Below are 18,320 nucleotides of genomic sequence, written 5' to 3' on the forward strand. Positions count from 1 at the left end.
TAATCTCAAAATTACTTTAAAGGTGACATCATTCTGGCTTTTCCTACCAGAGGGGTACCCTCTGATCAAAAAATGTTGGCAGACTTGAAGACTTCATTTGAATTTTGTAGCCACTCTGAGAAGCGAAGCAGGGATATCAAGTTGCAAACGCATGGTCTTGGCAATTATTGTTCAGTGCTTGGAGTTTCATGAAAGTTTCAAGATTTTTCCAGTAAATGCATCGTGGTATGTAATGTGCGCTACCTCCGAGCTGCCTCCTCAATTAACTGCCAAGCACAAGGCTTTATTGGCGAGATGATCTTGCGTGAGGTAGAACATTGCAACCTGCAGCCTGGGGAGCACCTTTGAACACTTGCTCCTTGGAGGCTGGAACCAAGTTCCCAGCATCTCACAGTCCAGATATCTATTGCTACAGGAAAAAAAACTAGCCTGGTGACACAAACAGGCTCATGAGCCTGTGTGTGTAACGGTGTCAGCAGAGGGAGACGTGGCCCTGCATGAGGTCCTTGTGATATGTGATATTGTGATAGGAAAGAAGGCGGCTCAGCCCCAAAATAACACTGGGGCATCCTGTGGTGAGCAAACAGCAGCTCCTGGAGTTCCCAGTGGCACAGCTCTGCCGGCAGCTGATGGCTGTCACTGGGACAGAGTAGACCAGAACATTGTCTTTAAGGCCCAGTGTCTTCCCTCCATACCACCTCTGCCATTCCTGAAGTGGTTTTAGGTGTAACTAATAAAGTTCTGGTGAGGCTGGTTAATGTTCTAACACAGGTTTTTGGAGGCAGCAGTTGTGATGTTTCCAATGGTGGTGAAATCTTTTCTGGAAAAATGGCAGATACTTTTGTTTTTGGAAATGACTGGGAAACCTCAGAGGTTTCCTGGGGCTGAAAGCCAGTGAGGTCTGATGGTGGGGCTTTTACGTCCTTCCAACCCTCGCTTTGAAACAAATGCCTGCAGGACAGTCCAGTCCAGTAGACATCATGGTCCTGACAACTGTCTCCAAAAGAGCACGGCTAAAATCCTTTTGCCACTTTGAAGTTAGCCACTGTGTTCCCATGGAGGTGCACACCTCTGATGGACACTGAGAGGACAAGTGGTTCCTCTCCATTCAACACAAAGAAAAGCCGAGTGAAGTGCAAGGTTTTCCGAGACTGAGGACTGTTAGCAATAACTAGCTCAGGTTTAGGGGTCTGTCCTTGCTGTTAGACTTTGTTTTGGGGGGGTTTCTTTTCCATGCAGATTAACAACCTGCATTCATGTGGCATTATGTTGCTCTACAATTCTTTGCTTGTGCACTGTAGCTGGAAGGAATACACTTAACATACAAAAGTTGTCATTCTACTAGGGGAAAAAAAATGCTACTTACAGGCTTATTTGAAAGATTTCTCCCCCACGCTTTTCACTGTAAACAGCAAATTGGCATGTTAATAAATGCAAACCCCAGGAATCTGAATGCTGCTCAGATATTGGTGAACGGGTTTCTCTGCAGCCAGCGTGAGGTCCCCAGGAGCTCACCCAGCACCCAGGAGCACACCCTGCTCCAGGGCTGGTTCTGGTAGTGACACAGACCTTGGTGCCGCCTTCCACTGAACCCGTGGACCTCCATCACCACCTATCTGCCAGGCCTTCTCTTCACCATATGTGAGACCACCATCTTCTCCAACTATCCACTTCAAGTTGACTTGAATATGCATCATCAAATGTTCTCCCTTTTCCCCAGCCTCAGTTTGTCTTTTATTCCACTATGAGGTGAGAAAATCCTTCCTGAGGGTTTGGCCAATACACACCACATGGCGATGGCCAACAGTGTTAAATCTGAATAAATAAATCTACCTGTTCCCAAAAGGAACCTGCTCATTCTGTGAAGTCACAGTCTGGCCTTGGTGACATCGGTTAATTATCACAGGAATTACTGTGACGCCCCAGGCAATTACTGGCTAAAGCAGACCAGAGCTAGTTGCTGAATGGAGGAAGAAAAAGATTCTCTTTAGATAAGAGCATGGGAAAAGAAATAATGGAAATTGCATAATAGGTTATAGGAGCTTTTTACGTGCAGAATATAGTATTTCCCTGTCTGTAGCAGAGATGGATTCTTTTTTGCAAGGTAAAGACCCTCCTAGGAAATACACTCTAAATAGGCTGGTGTATCCAGGTACAATAGCAAAAGATTGCTTTTTTTAAACAGACTATAATTATAAATCCATGTACCTGGAGATAAAGGGGGGGTGGGGTGGGCTGTTTCTTTGAGGGCTACACTGGAATGTTTCTGGATCCCAGAAACCTGCTTTATATGCACGAAAGCTAATGTATTCCAAGCTGGATTCCCCCATCCGATCATTTCCATTGCACTTGCTGAAGTGTATTATACTTCCAGGATGTAATTTGCTTTAGTGAAATTGTCATTTTTATTCCTAAATAGCTAGTGACCACTGGGCTAAAGACAGCTCTCCAGAAAGTGACCTTGAAGATCACACACCATTACCGGTGCCGTATTTAAATTGCAGAGGAATGTTGGAACTGCATAATAAGGTGTTGATTGTCAGGCTTAAGCAAGCAAGCTGAGATGAAGATGATGTTGGGAACCACTGCTTTGCTGGCTTTGCCTGGACTGTTCAAAATGCTTTTCTTGATTCTCTGTTCATCCACTATCTCTCCTCTGCAAACTTCCTGGAGATAAGTTTCAGCTCTTCTTGGACAAATATTGTTCAGAATAAATAGGGAGGCAGAGGAAAAGTGTTTGTTTTATCCCTCGGTGGGGTGATAAAAAAAAAAAAAAAAAACCTCTGGGTAAGCTGCATCCCCTGGACCATTGTTCCTTTGTGTTTTTGGCAGAAACAGTTTGGGCTGTATCGATTTCTTGTGAAATGAAATGTTAACAAATCTGTAGCAACAATGGAAGATGTTTCTTTCTCTCGCTTGCGAATTTTCTGAGCCCTAAGGATTTTTTAACCTTTATTCCCCAAACACCTGGTTGGAAATTCAGTGAGGTTCATGGGAAAATTTAGTGCAACAATTATCTGCCTATTCAGCTGCCTTCTCCTCCCAGATGGAGGCTGTAGTATCTGTGTCTGAAAATAACACAAATTAAACATCCATGAAACTTTGGACACAAGGCAGCATCCAAATAATTTGCTAACTTTGTTTTTCCCCCCTTAAAAATCCTTATTATTTTAAAATTCATTAATAAATATTTTCGATGGGAAGCTCCTTGGCAAGTTTGTCTCATTCCTGCCTTAGTCTTGGGGTATTTTTTACCATGGTCTAAGCTGATACAAGCATTCCAGTGGCCTGTAAGCTGAGGGAGCTGCTGGCAACACAGCCTGGGAGCAAAGCTGGGTACCACACCGTGCTTTAGGGGTGCCAGCAGCTGTGGGAAATAAAATCTGAAGCTTGCTTTGCTATTTTCCATCTCCTAACAGGGAAAAGGCCAGTAAGGGGAAATTAATGGGGATCAGCCCCTCCTGGCATCCACCGAATGCTTGGTTTTAAGGGGCAGATTTCACCCAAATCTCAGGAAAATGCATCTAATCCATGTACTTTGTGTTGTAGCGCTTGGCTCATAAGCTGCCCTCCAGCAGTGCTGCTGCGGACCGTGCTCTGACACATCCATCCCATCATGTTCCGCTGCTCCATAGGTGACCCCCCCGCATCCCACGGCTGTTGGCAGGGTTGTCCAGGTGCACCACGCTGTAAGTACAAGCTCCCAACACGTTCTCCCTCCAGTAGTTTACGGCTTTCACTGTTCTGGCAGGGAACAAAAGGATCTGACCTTCCTGAGGGCGAGCAGGGAAGTTACTAAATAACCACGTTCTCCCTTCCCCAAAAGGCTGTAAATTGTGCTGAAATAGTGGTTTCACGATATGCCAGATGCAAAGCCGTTGTAGGCCACCGAGTGATTTTTAATTGGACATGAACCAGAGGAAATGCTTTACCCTGGAAAACTCCCACCTTCCCTCTCTCTCAGAGCACACATTTACTCCAACCATGCTCTGGAAGCACTGGCAGTGTCCATGGGTCTGGGAGGGAAATGGTCCACCCCAGGAAAGGACACTTCTCCTTTTTCCCCCTTCCCCCTGAGGCACAGAGATACCATCCAGCTTTCAAATTACCTTTAGCCTCCCCTTCGAAAGCTCAGGGCCAGCTCAAGGTCTTTTCGACTTGGTGAAGATTTGGCTGCTTGGGAAGGACCCGGGTGCTGGGGTGAAGGTGGGCCGTGCTGGAAAGCCCATGGCCTCTTGTGGGTCTGGGTTGGTCAGTTTTGGGAACATGGTCCTATGAGCTAGAGAGATGAGGACAAGTGGAGGAAACAGCTCTGCTCCCTTGAGAAGAAATTCATAACCAGTATCAAAACGAGGCCACAAAGCCACCAGGTAAAGAACTGGTTTTTTGCCACCTGTCCTTCAGCTACAGCTTAGATTCACATCCCTGCCTTCCTGAAGAAGGCAAGACAACAAGCACCACAACAGACTTCTCTTTTTGCCTGTATAACTTTTATTAAACAGCACAAAAAGCTCCCCTTCTTTAGAATATAGCCCTTCCAAAAGGACTCTTACACACTCCTCCTCCTCCTCCTGGTTATTTTTTCCATGCTTTGACATCATTATGTGAGGGACATCATTACCAAGCTCCTAACTGGAAGAAATGGTTCTGAGCCAAAATGTGCTGCTGAAAAAAAAAAAAAAGTATTTTCCATGGCTCCATCTAAACTCAGCCAACTCCATTTTCTGTAGCCCCAGTTTTATAGGAGAGATTTCTGAAGTCCTACCCTGAGGTCACCAACTTGTGGGAATGTAACACGTGGTCGATCAGACTTGTGATTTCTCCCTCCCCAGCCAATAAGTATCAGCGCTACTTTTCACACCGTTGGGGAATGACCCTAATTAGGCTTATTAAAGTTAGTTCTATATTAATTGTGTGGCCGTGATCCTACAAACACCTCTGCATATGTACAAATGTTATTCATGTTGAAAGAGTTCCTGCTAAAGTCAATGAGGCTGAATCCATGCTGGAAGTTGAATGTATTCATTAGGGCTGGTGAGAACAAGGTCCGTACCCAGACATTCACCCCATTTTGGTCTTTCCAAGGACTTTCCGATCACCGATGCAGTGTTTAGACAGACTGTCTAGAGATGGAAGCAAGAGTTCTGTATAAAGTAAGAGTTGAACCAATCATTTCCTCAAATGAATGCACAATCCCAAGTTGTTTCTTTTTTCATTACAAGGAAAAGATGAGTTTAACTTATTTTTATGCCATGTTACTGTGGCTGAGCACTCTACTGGTGTCTTCAGAGCTCCTTACCAAGTGTTGCCTTTGCTGCACCAGTTTCCTAATGCATTTCAGCCACAAACCAATGCAGTCGTTCCCACTCCCGGGGCTGTTGCGCAGCAGGAACAGGAGCGGCATCGCTCACGGGGCGTTGCGGGGAGCAGCCCAGCCGTGTAAAGGCTGGCTCGTGTCTCAGGCAGCTGTACCACCCAGAAATGTTGTTCCTGCCCATTCTGGTCCCGGGGAAGCAAGCGGTAACTGGAGGAGATGACAAGGGGCTTGAAGCTGTGCCAAGCCTGTGTGCATCCACCTGACCTGTAAATAACGCTGGCCTTGCACCCTCCGGGGCTGGCACTGTCTTGGCTTGAGATCAGATGTCCCCCGGGGAGTGACAGTAGCCTGTCTCTCAATCTGCTCTCAGTTGTTTCATGCTTCGGTGAGACAGGGCACTTTTCTTCATGAAACTTTTGAGTCTTCTGCTTGTTGGGTCTCTGATGCCGGGCTGTGATCTCCAGGAAAGGCCTCCTGGTGTGTTTCTTTGTTCTTTGACTAATTGGAGCCTCAGGAAGGAGATGTGCACCATGGACACGAGTGTGCTGCAGGTTTGGTTCACTGTAGCATGTCCTATTGAGAATTTCCCAAGCTTCACTGCTGCCATGACTCACCGTGTATTTTCTCCTCCAAGCTGTGGTTCATTAATTCTTTAATTAAACTTATTGCTTCTTTAGATAGAGGCTATATGAGAGCATCCCATTGAGGTTCTTAACAGTTCCTGGGCTTGGTGATTCTGAGCTATTCAGAAGCCCTGGTTTTGAATGTGTTGGAATAGATGGAAAGAGTTCAATTGATTTTGGGGGGGGGAAGTTTTCTTTAGATCATAAAGAGGAGACACCACCTGAAGGTCTTCCTTGAAAGTAGTTCTTCCTTTCCGCTGTATTCAGCAGAGCTGAAGAGATGCACAGTCTGATTATGCAGATGAGCCACTATAGGTCAAAGAAAGTCCTCAGCCCTTTTCTGGACCCAGTAGGCAGCTAAGTCTGAACAGTGGCCGTTATCTCAAATGTAAGGCTACCATTTGCTGTGGAGGTCTCTAATGAGCCAGGAACGCTGGAACTTTTCCAACACGTCGGCCCTATTGGCTGCCCTCCCATTTGGTCATGCTAAACGACTAGGTAAATAGGCCTTTCATGAAATCTAACACCCGCCCTACCTAATCCCCCCTGCCTTCAAACTGTGGGGCTAATCAGTTGTTTTGACATAACTGGGATCCAAATTCTATAAGGAACATGGCCAAGAAAAGTTCAAATCCAAGACCAAGATTAATGAGAACTTCAAAGAAATTTACCACCAAATGTTACTAATTTAGTACACCCTGTGTTTGAAACCAATGACCTAATTGGAAACTATATTCTTTAAAAGCCATTATGTCCCAGCTCTTTAGTATTCGGGAGGTGGCTTCTGAGATCAGAGCAGGTTTATGTCACTTGGTAGGACGGGATAGTGGGCTTCTACACTCACCTCCCTAAAACTGGGATAAAATATCCTGCTGTTGACTGCTTTAGGTGATTGTGCTCTTAATGCACAATAAATAACAGGTTCACAATCAGACAATTTCCTTCTGCTCTCCTATAAGTCAGTATAATATTACAAATCCTTTAAAGCTGGTGAGAGAAATGAAAGGTCTGATTAACTTTGCTGTCATGTTGCCAAAAAAATCAGCACATTAAACCAAAATGTACTTAGCGCAAAAACGTACATTGTTTCACAGGGCTGCTGTTGGTTCATCTGCCTTCTCGGAGTTTCACCAAGGTCTAAACAAGTTCGGGTGCAGGAGTCAATCCTGCGCTTGTCTGTGATTTTAGGTCAACCTGGGAAGAAAACCTGGGGGGAAAATCAGATCACTGATCCCTTTAGCAAGGACCCATCAACCTGCTGTGGAGCTCAGGCTTGCTGTGGTTGGCTCGGGCACATCTCTGTTCTTACCCTCTTCCTAGCACCGCGACAGAGTTCCGTGCTGTCCTGAAAGGGTCCTGCTGTCACCTGCGATGAGGCCGCTTGTCCTGCATCAGACCACAGCAATCCTCATCCAGAGAGCCAGGGTGGAGGCACTGGTGTTGCAGAGCCTGCAGGTTTTCCCAGCAGATGAGCTCAGACATAGTAAAGCCAAGGTGGGTCTTGTCCCACCTGCTGCTTGAGGTGGAAGTCTTCTGTAGATGTAGACTCTAAATCACGGCTTTCTGTATATAAGGTAGGAGGAAAATTCTTCTGTCTTGGACATCTACTTTAGAGTGAACTGTACCGTGTCCTGGCCGTGGCTGTTTCTCTGACTGCAGGGAGACTTTGGTGACAGCTCAGGCTTGCATCTTCATCTGCTGAGCATCGCCGAGGATGCTCAAGAAGCTCCCCATCCTCAGCACTGTGCCCAAATCACACAGCCAGGCTATGAAGCACCAGCACAGCCATCCCCGCTTTGCTGAAGGAAAGGTGCCCTATGGGTTAGACCACCCTTCCTGTGACTGATACAATCATCGAATCATAGAATGGTTAGAGTTGGAAGGGACCTTAAAGATCATCGAGTTCCAACCCCCCTGCCATGGGCAGGGACACCTCCCACCAGACCAGGTTGCTCAAAGCCCCATCCAGCCTGGCCTTGAACACTTCCAGGGATGGAGCATCCATAACTTCCCTGGGCAACCTGTTCCCGTGCTTCACCACCCTCACAGTAAAGAATTTCTTCCTAATATCTAATCTAAATCTAAATCTTCTAATCTAATCTAATCTAAATCTAAGTCCTTCTCATCAGCCTGCCTTTCTGTAGCTAAAGCTGCTGTGAATGTAAGAAAACAGGGAGAAGAAGCTTCCCCAAGCCTTGTTGATGTTTCAGCTGCAGGGATGCCTCAAAATCAGGCACTGTGTTCAGCCACAGCTTTGCAGAGATGCCCCCCCATAGGCTTGCACACATGTGTGTATGTGCACGCTGGTGTCCATCACACACAACGTGACGTCACTGCGATTTTGCATGGGGAAATGCTGGTGGTTGCACGGTGAGGCTACACCAGGCAGCTGAGATGTAGGGATTTATGGTTAGAAGTTCTTCAGTTCCAAAGCTGGGAGACTTTTCAAAAAGAGCTGGGTTTATTTAAAGTAATGGGAATTTATTTCTTGCCATTGAGGATACCAGAAGCAGCTGTGAAGCAAAGTCTTCTCAAAAAATCTCGATTCATTGTTCTGGGAAAAATAACAGCTCTTGAAGGATCCATAGAGAAAGTTTTGGTCCATACACCTGAATAACCATTAAATTAATTATTTGGGATGGACTGCAGTCTGTTTCAGAGGCTGCGGAGGATCTGGGATACCTCATTTGCAAATGTTGCCGTCTCCGATGTAGTTCATGGAGTGAACCATCCGTGCTAAGGTGGAAAACAGACCATGGAAGAAGAAATGTAGTTTTTTCACAAAAAGCCAGGCTGTGAGGTGCTTACCTGCCCCTGCAGAGAAGAGCAAGGAGCTTCGCTGGAACTAGGGACCCAATGTCCAAACCTGCCATTCTCTGAGGATTTTCTAGTAATTTGAAAATAAAAGTTAATTTCTAATGGAGGTTACATGATATCTCAGGCCAATAGCTGATATTTTCCTTTCCTAAACCAAAGTGGAATTCCCTCTTTCTGCCTGACTTAAATGCAGAGAGCAGTTATCAGTTAAAAAAATAAATAAAGGAATATCAAAAAAAGAAAAGAGGACTTGATTGGGCTGGAGCAATTTGGATACATTCAGCCTTTAAGAAAGATTCCTTGTTTTCACATCAGTGATATTTTGCCATTAACTGCTTAGCGAATATCGAAGAAGGTTTTTCTTGGGTCATTTTCAGAAAACAGTTTAAATAAAGAAAATTAAAAAAAAAAAAAAGGAAAGAAAGAAAAACCCCGAAACCAAAGGGGGTCCCTTGCTGGCTGAGGAGCTGATTCCTGCCTGGGTGCGGGTTACCGAGTACAGGTCGGATACTCAACCTGGTGGCAGTCAGTGAGGTTTGAGCAAGTTCAGCTTGAGCTGCACAATTCGCCCTTACTAAAGACATTTCGGTGCCTGCCCAGCGTTATCAAACTCATCTATTAGACATTTATTCATTTATACTTTATGATGATCCATTCCCACTCCAATGCAGGGAAGCATCCCCATGCTGGAGCAGAGGCTTAAGTCGAAGCACTCCGTTTACAATTCTGCATCTGCCGAGGAGGGCTGGATATTTAAGTGATTTCCTCTTCGGGGTCTTACAAGCCTTGTGGGGTTCGTGCCACCTTAGGAGCCTGGGCAGAGCTTGAAAGGTTTAAGTGCTGGAGAGACCGTATTTCCCAGAAAAGGGAAATTTGTATTTTATAAACCCCACAGTACTCATTTTGCTCACGTCCATTTTATGATTATAATTACTTAGATTACTTTTATTTTAGATGAAGGAAAACAATAATGAAAGGGTAGCTAAATAAAAAAGCTCAGAGAAAGAAGGAAAACACTGTGGTTTCTGTTCAGAATTTTTAACCCTTCAGCAAGAGGAAGCGCTGGATCTTTGGAGGTGGAGGAAAAGGCTGACTTGTAGCTACATAGCGACCACTAAGATTTCGATCTGCTCTTTTCAATGGAGCATTCATTCCTGCCCTTAAAGAAAGGTGAATCTCTGGGCTTAAATGAGTTGTGACTCTCTAGATGTCACACAAAATGCTATCAAAATTGGGTATTATAAATACATATATATAATAAATATCTATACACACACAATAAATATATATATGCATAATGCAGTTTAAGTGAGTTTGGAGAGCAGGTCCAAACTACAGAAGGTCTTTTCTATGGGCTCCTCTGAGTGATGGGCACTACAGAGACCAAGGCTCACCCGTGGGTCTGTCTCTGCTGCTGCCCGTTCCATCCCGGGTGAGTGACTGATGCACGGAGCTGCTTTGTCGGTGCTGGGAATTTCCAGGAGACTTAGTCAAATGTAGGGTTTTGAGGTGAAAGGAAAAAAAAAACAACCCAGAGTTTTCTGCCAACAGGAGGTCTAACTCCCACAGGACCCCCTATTTCAGATCCACCCACTGCCTCCATCCTCCTTGGGTGTACCGAGAGGGGAACGCTGTAGAGCTCAGGACTAGTGGGGGACTGAGAAGGGCACCCTGTGCTGCAACAATATCACCTCTGCTGATTAATGGTCCCGTGCTCAAGTGATGGAGCAACTGTCTTCACTCCTGGGTCAGCTCATCTGAACCCCTGCAATGCCCACCAGCTGATGTCCTCCATACGCAGAGCAGCACCAAGTGTTTGTGACCCCCCCCCGAAGGGCTCCCTGATGGGCTCTGAACAAGGCTTTTCAGCCTCCAACAACCGATTTTATCTGAATTAGATAAATAATTAAGATAATCATCAGTCTAAGGGTGTTGGTGGCAAGCGGAGGTCTGGTTTCGGGTTCCAGTGCAGAGTCCAGCCCCAAGGTCCAGTGAAGTGAGCTTTGTTTGTTCTCAGCAACTCTGCTGTCTTCGTACAGGTACAGTGGATGAACTGAGAAAGGCATTTCCAGAGCCTGCAACCTGCTACAGTAAAGGAAATAGGGATTATAATCCTGTAAACGCCTTTGAGTGTGACAATTGCTGAAAGAAGAGAAAACTGGAAGCAGGGACTCATGATCACTGTAGACCCTGTGTCTTCAGAAACACTCCTTATCCCTTTTCCAGCTCTTATTGCAGTGGAAGCCGCCTTTCCTTCTTGCTATAATACATAAACCCCCACAAAAGACATGAAACTTGTTCTTTCCAGGGGGTCCCACTGCACTGGGCTACATCTGCATGTTTGAGATGCCCGAAGCTCAGAGCACCATAAGCGCTGCCTGGATCGGGTTTGTTCAATTTTATTGAATTTTATTGACCTTTTCTGGGTATTTCACCCAAAAAAAGGATCTTTTTCTGGATCCCTCATGAGTCCCATGAAGCAAGTGCCCCCCACCTTACACCCACCGCAAAGTGCATGGCAGGCTCCTAGGAAAGCAAGCAGATGTATTGGGCTCTGTGCAGCAGCAATCAGGAAGGGAATTAAAATTATGATATGTTGCCATGGTAATGAAGTCCCAGGATTTGGCTAGGAGGAAAAGTGAGGTTGTAGCTAGTTGCTCATGAATTCCTCAGTAGGCTTTTCAATACTCTGTTTCCTTTAAATGAAATTGGAGAAAGACTTGCAGTTCATAGCGGGGATAAAAATTTTATGAAGCTAAATCTAGGCAGTGTTTTAGTGTCAGTCAGCATTAACCCACAGCATGAACACATAAATAATTGAAATTTCAAATACCCCAGCGCTCTGGGTTAGAGCAGCGGCAGCACTCGAGGGCCGATGCTCTGTGGGCAGCCCTGGGCAGCCCAGAAGCTCATGAACCTCTTCCTGAGCATCTCAGGCATCCCGGGCTGGCATGAAACCACCCTTCCCTCCATCCTCCCACTGCCGCACCTCCTCACGGGGCTTCTTCTGGCCAGAATAAAACAGGATAAATCTGACAGGTTTCCTCTGGCTGGGAGCAGGTGAGTTTAGCTGCTTAGGGAAGGATTTGCAGCTCTCTTGAAGACCAGGTTTCTGCTTGTACGTAGGAGCCTGGCTGTGGTCAGTGGGATGGTGCGGGTTGGGGCTTCTATGTGTGAGATAAATTCTGCCCCTGTCAGGAGCCCAAATAAAGAGAATCCTGAACCAGGTGGGCAGAAAAATAAGCACAGTTAATGAAAAAAGCATAGAAATGTAGCAGAGTGAAAAGATTGTGGAGCACTGCTTGTTTGTGAGGGTGAGGACTGGTTTTGAAAATGGATATTCAATGGAGTTCTAACCCAAAAAAAGTTTTTGTATTTTTTTTCACCTTAGTTCCCTCCTTACATCTATAACAAGCTTAAGTAGAGCTGGCTGAAAATTAATTTGCAAAGAGAAAAAGTAATGATTAGAAACAACTTTTAACATCTTCAGCAAGAATAACACTAGGAAAAGGAAACTGGCCCCAATTTTTCCTCAAATTTGATTTTAATCATTCTTTTTTTTTCTGCTTTTCTCTTCCCTCTCCCTGTTTCAGAGGCAAATGGGGAAGGTAGAGGGTGAGAACAGATCACTCATCTGCAGGGCAGGAGAGAGGGCCAGCGGGAAAGGAAAGGGAACAAAACGAAAGCACAGAAAAGTGGCAGTTTTGAGGGCTTTCAAGGACCATTTTCAGGGAGAAAAAAAGAGACTTTTTCTTATGACAGTGAGATGGTCTACATTGAAAAAGAGGCTCAGATGAAAAACGCTCACTAGAGAAAGAAATGCCCTGCAGAGTCTTGTTCCCTCTGCTCGACTCCACCGAAGAGCAGGTCGGAGAAGACAGGGATGAGGTTCCTCAGCTGGACGCATCCTCATGCCCTCCATCCTGCAGCTCCCTTGGGCACGGGCACAGCCTCCAGCCCCGTCCTTGGCTGCCCGTCCCCCTCTGCACCTTCTGGGACCCTCCTGCCCACTGCCTCCCTCTGCAGAGCCCAGGAGTGAGCTGGACCTGGCAGCAGTCCCTGCCAAAGCCCATCCCTCCTGCTGCAGGCATTAGTTTTCCACGTTTATTCCCTTGCTCCAGCGCAGCAGCGAGTGCTAATGCCGGGGGGGGATTGACAGCTGCTGGGGAGGGGAAAACTCAGCTTGTGGCAGCAGCATGGATCTTTGCTGGGTAAATCATAGAATGGAATCACAGAATCATAGAATTGTCCAGGTTGGAAGGGACCTTTCAGATCATCGAGTCCAACCATCACCCTAACACTGACAAAACCCACCACTAACCCATGTCCCTCAGCATCACATCTGCCTGGCTTTTAAATACCTCCAGGGATGGAGATTCCACCACTTCCCTGGGCAGCCTGTTCCAAAAAGATAGGTGTACACGTAAAACTTCACCCTTGCTGTTGCAGGATGGGTTGCTGTCAGCCTTGGTGGAGGTGGGCTGACATCCCTACACTGCGGTGCAGCAGGCAGTGGCATTTCATCCAGCTCTGGAGGCTTTTAATCTCAGTCTCACAACATTTTTTTTTCCACTGTGGTTATGAAACAAGCGCTTTGCTGTTAGAGGACACAAGTGGAGGTGGATCAGCCTGTTATTGGGAAAATTGCTGCTGGATGAGACATGCCACAGCCCCCTTCACCTGCTTCACCACGGAGCCATAGCCCATCTGTGTTATAATCAGGGCAGTTGATAGGAACAAATATCTCGGAGACCTTCTCAGCTCTACAATAACTGTAAAGAAGTTAAAATGAAAGGTGAGATAAAGAAAGTAGCGCACAGTACTCCTGCCTGATGCCTCTGCTGTCCATGAGAAAAAGCTACTGTTGTGCTGCGGGATGGCACAGGGGCACACCAGTATGAGTGTGGCTGTGACACTGGTGAAGGCTGGGGTGTTGCAACCAGTGAGTTTTGCAGAGTTTGGGGACTTGTGGACCATCCCAAGAGCAGCTGCAGCTCATCTAGCTCTTCTCAGCAGATGGTCCCATTTCCTCCAGTGATTGCATTCCCTAAAATCCACCTGCCAGAGTGGCTGGGTTTGATTTTTGCAGTCATCTCACAGGTCAACCTGTTGATCCTCTGCTGAGGTGCCCAGCCAGCTCAGGGACACTCTGTCCTTGGTCTACCTCTACTCCTGAACCTCCTACTCTGGGGTGCATTTTCAGTGGACCTTTGTTAAGTAACAAGCAGCGCTGTGTCCTGGAGCTGACTTTGGGAGCCTACAAACCCTTTCAGCAGCTCACCTTCCATATGAGTTCTAGATAAGTGTCTTTTGGGCCCTATAAGAGGGAGAACCAGCACCTCATGGCATCTGCGGAGGTCTAATGGCCCTGGGGAGGGATAGTGCTGGAGGAGGTTGGGTGGGGCTGTTTTTTGGGGGGGGAGACCTGGATTTGTACCAAAAAGCATCTCTTTGTTAGGGATTGAATATTTTGAGCAAATATTGGTGATGGTAAAATAGTTTTTAATGGCTATTGTGTGTTATTTGCCTTCCCTCTCCGCAGAGCAGTCAGTGGGTGACAGCCTGGGGAGGGACTAAGGGGGCACAGGGTCTCGTGTGAATGTGTGCCGTTCTCATGGGGCAGTGGTGTGTGGTCTGACCAGTCGGTGTTCATTAGTGCAGAAGGACCATTTTGCGTTACTGGGAGGTGGGTGGTAGTCAATGGACCTTCTCCATTGCTCAGGCCCCTTAGGTGTCTTCTGTGGAGCTGTCAAGGAGGAGGAGGGCAGCATGCTGAGCCTCACTAAAGCCTTTGCAGACCTCCAAAATTTGGATGCTGTTCAGAGCTATATCTGAATAGGAGCCTTTGTAGTCCCCACAGGACCTGATGATATGCCAGGGCTTCTAATGGAGAGTCTGGTTTTGGGTGGAAACAGGCCATTGTGAAAGAAATTGCATTTGATATCTCGCTTCCCTCCGGAGCCATGGAGGTCAGAAAGAGGTCAGAAGCACTGGTTTCACTAGGCGCAGTGATGGGGTTTCTTTCAGCTGGGAATCCAAACCGTGCTTTTTCACACTAGGGAAAACTTGAGACCTCCTGAACATCAAACCTCAGAGCCTTTCCCTCCACCCCAAGCTCACGAAGGCCCTGCTCTGTGCCCCAGAGGAGAACGGTGCTGCCCGGCTGCGGGCACCCAGAGAAAATAAACACCAGGAATTACTCCTGCCTCTTTCTCTCCGGTGCCACACTTGGGCTGTCTCTGCCATGGCATGTGAATCAAGTGTCAGGCTGGCTGCTGTCGGAGCAGTAAGCTGATTTGGTTGTTTCCTTTTTTCCCAGGCTATGGGAAAACAAAGGTACCAAAGGAAAGACTTTTTTTTTTCTCCCTCTCCCTACTGTGCTAAGCTGAGCCAGACTCGTGTGGTTGCTTGTTCAGCCCGGGAAGCAATGGGCTCCACACACTCTGGGGTGCAGAGGTGGACGAGGGTGCTTGTTTAAAAAAACCTTTCTTTATACTGCTAGGATTGAATGATTCCTAGAGCTGGTTGGAAATGGAAAATTATTATGAGGTATCTCTGTGGTGGGAATCTGTTGTGTCAATTGTTTACCTTCTGTAGACCTCCAAAGAGAAAATTGGTTCTATTTTCAGTATTTTTTTTTAAAAATCAAATATACTCCCATAAACCTGTTTTTCCTTCTTTTTTATTCTTTATTTTAAAATAATACTTCTCAATAACTTAAGCTTGGATACGCTTCCCACTTTCAGTACAAACTCAAACAATGATCAGAATCAATTGTGATAAAGCTAATTTAGAAGGCGCTGATCCTGAACAGAGATTTCTGAAAACTCTTCTGTTTAAAAGGTTTGTCACTCAAATGTTTGCTAAGTTGAAGCTGACAATCGCGAATCTCCGGTAGCTCGTTCGAGAAAGGGTTGTTAACATCTCTGAGGTTGGGATTGACTCAAATTTCCTGCTAGGGACCGTGGTGCAGAATGTAAATAAAATAAATGGAGAAGCTAAATCTGAGTAGGACTACAGCATTATTTAAGAGCAATTCTTAATTAAACAAAAGTTTGTCCAAAACTTTTAATGACCTTTTTCTCATAAAGGCTCCCATTTAAGTAAGTTTCTCTAATATTTTTTCAAAAGAGTAAAATTAAGCTGTTAAAGTCCCAGAAGTAACAACATGCCACTTCAGCCAAAACAACTAAAACCTTCAGCTTAAAAACAAACTATATTTTACTGAAAGAATGAAAACTTCCAAAGGAAATATAAACTGCTTCTTCAGGAATGGTGGGCATTGAGAAGACCCCCCACTTACTGAATGCATTCTTCCAGCGAAAGCTCTCTAAACCAAGTTCTCATTTCCCATTGGAAATGTGCAGATATCCTATCAGCTGAAAAACATCGTGTTTTGGCATTAAAAGTAATTGCTGGAAGTTCTTAACCAGAAGCAGGAGGTAGACTGGGGAAAGGGAAAGCTCCCTGGGATGTGTGCTGCCTCCCACTTGCGACCGTTTCAAGTGTCGGAAAGCATCCGACCAGGGATGGCAGCTCCGCTGTGCCCGGCTTAATGAGGCAAATCATTACAAAAAGACAGGTCTCTAATGACAAGCACTGGAAGTGTTGAATCTCTATTACGGCGTTCTCAGGGGTGTTCATTTTAATCAACGCCTGGATGGTCAGATTAGGTCTGTTTGCTCTCTTTTGTGAGTTACTGTGCAATTCAGCATTAACGAAGGTCTAATTTTATAGTGTTATTGTTAAAGGGGGTAATACAAGCCTGGGAATACTGGCAAGGAAATAAACTTTTGAGGTCCATGCCAGTAGTTAGCTCTCTGAACTAGCTCTGGTAAATGAGTAGATCAAACAGAACTTTGACTTTCAGCTCAAACAGAGCCACCACCCATTCTGCAGATTTTCCATTGAGTTCTCCCCAATGCTTTTTAATTATGTTTCTGTTCTTCCCATTTCTCTGGCGAGAGAAACTGGCTGCAGGGGAAGGACCATGGTTCCTCCTGGTACCATCTGTGCCAGTTAGACCTGGGAAGCACCGGAGACTTCAAAATGCTGGAGCTCCTGCCAGGGAGCTGGCACGACCTAAACTTCAGAGCCTTGCTTTTGACTGTGCTCGTAGGAGATTCCTTCATTTGCCCCTTGGCAACTAGGTTTTGTGGAGGTGTGATGGGTCTTTGGGCTTCTGTTTTGCCAAGGAACTGGTTTTGTGAAGGTGTAGAGATAGTGTAAACCTTCATCAGTGACAGAAATGGATTCAGACCAATGTAATCCTAATGGAGACCACTGGGCTGTCCATGAGTATTCACAAACCACCTCTCTCCATACTGGCATTGCAATCACAGTAGCGTCTTTAGTTCAAGTGTGCCAGTCACCATGTGTCGTGAGATACAGGCTCTGGGGTCCCAGGCTCTGGGTTCAACCGGTATTGAAAGGTTACTTTGCCCTAAAAAATTTACATTAGATAGATGTGGCACAAAATAACTTCTCAGCTCCTGATAGATGGCCTTTTGGCTGAGCCTGGGGCTGTTTGTTCTCACTGTCCCAGTTTCATCTTAGAGCTCCTCTGACTGAACTCGGTGGTCTGGGATGGTTGTCAGCTGGCTCCAGAAAGGGACAGCGTGGGGGTGGTTACAACCACTTTTCTGGTTTGCCTCCTACATGCTCTTTGGCCAGAAGTTAAGGCATCTGAGCCAATAACTAAAAATACAGTATCATAGCCTTGGATAAAGGTAAGTTTGCCAGCAGGAGCTTCTCTACAGGAGTCCTTGCATCCGTTCTAGCACAAAATCATTTTGGGGGAAGTCGGTGTCCCACTGTTCCTGTCTCCTGCCAAGGTGCCTTTATCTCAGCTCCCGCTGAGCCATGGCTGGCTGCAGCTGGAGATGTGTGGGCTCTTCTCCCAGCCAGATCTCCATCTCACCAGAGGCACTACCACAGAATAAATAAGAGGAAAACCTTTTTGTGGTGGGCCCTGCAAAGGCATTCTGGTGGATGGCTGAATTGCTCAAGGCAGTGGAAGGCAAGACTTGTGCCACCACTGGGTGGACATACTGGACAGATGGTGGTAGGTTCATGGGTCTAAACCTGAAATCACTTTCTCTTGGGGGGAGCAGCACTGATTTAGAGTAGGTTTGGTCAGTGCTCTCTGCAAATTTTCTTTGTCTTGTGTTCACATCTCCTCCTTTTCTCTCTGAGTCTGTCCTTAGTGTAAAAGGAGATGCCAAGGTGAATCCAGGCATTACATCATGGACATCCTGTTGCTTCAGACCCCGTTATGTGTTTGACTTGGCTAATGTTTCTTTCTCAAGATCGATGAGTGCCCATCCTGTTTGCCTTTCTCTGAAGATAAAATATCCTCCCTCCCCAGCCCTCCTGGGATTAGGTTCCAGGTCTGGGCAGCCCAGCTGTGACACAGGACAGGTGTGGGCCTGCAGGCTGGCCGGGGCATCCCCGCTGCCCCATGGGTGTTGCTCTTGCGAGACGAACTATCTCCATGACCATTCCAATTAGCGGGGGCCTCTGTTCCCTGCCCTGCTCAGCAGGCTGCAGGCTTTTGGGGAGAA

The sequence above is a fragment of the Numenius arquata genome, chromosome 17 (assembly GCF_964106895.1).
Source record: "Numenius arquata chromosome 17, bNumArq3.hap1.1, whole genome shotgun sequence".
Classification (NCBI taxonomy): domain Eukaryota; kingdom Metazoa; phylum Chordata; class Aves; order Charadriiformes; family Scolopacidae; genus Numenius; species Numenius arquata.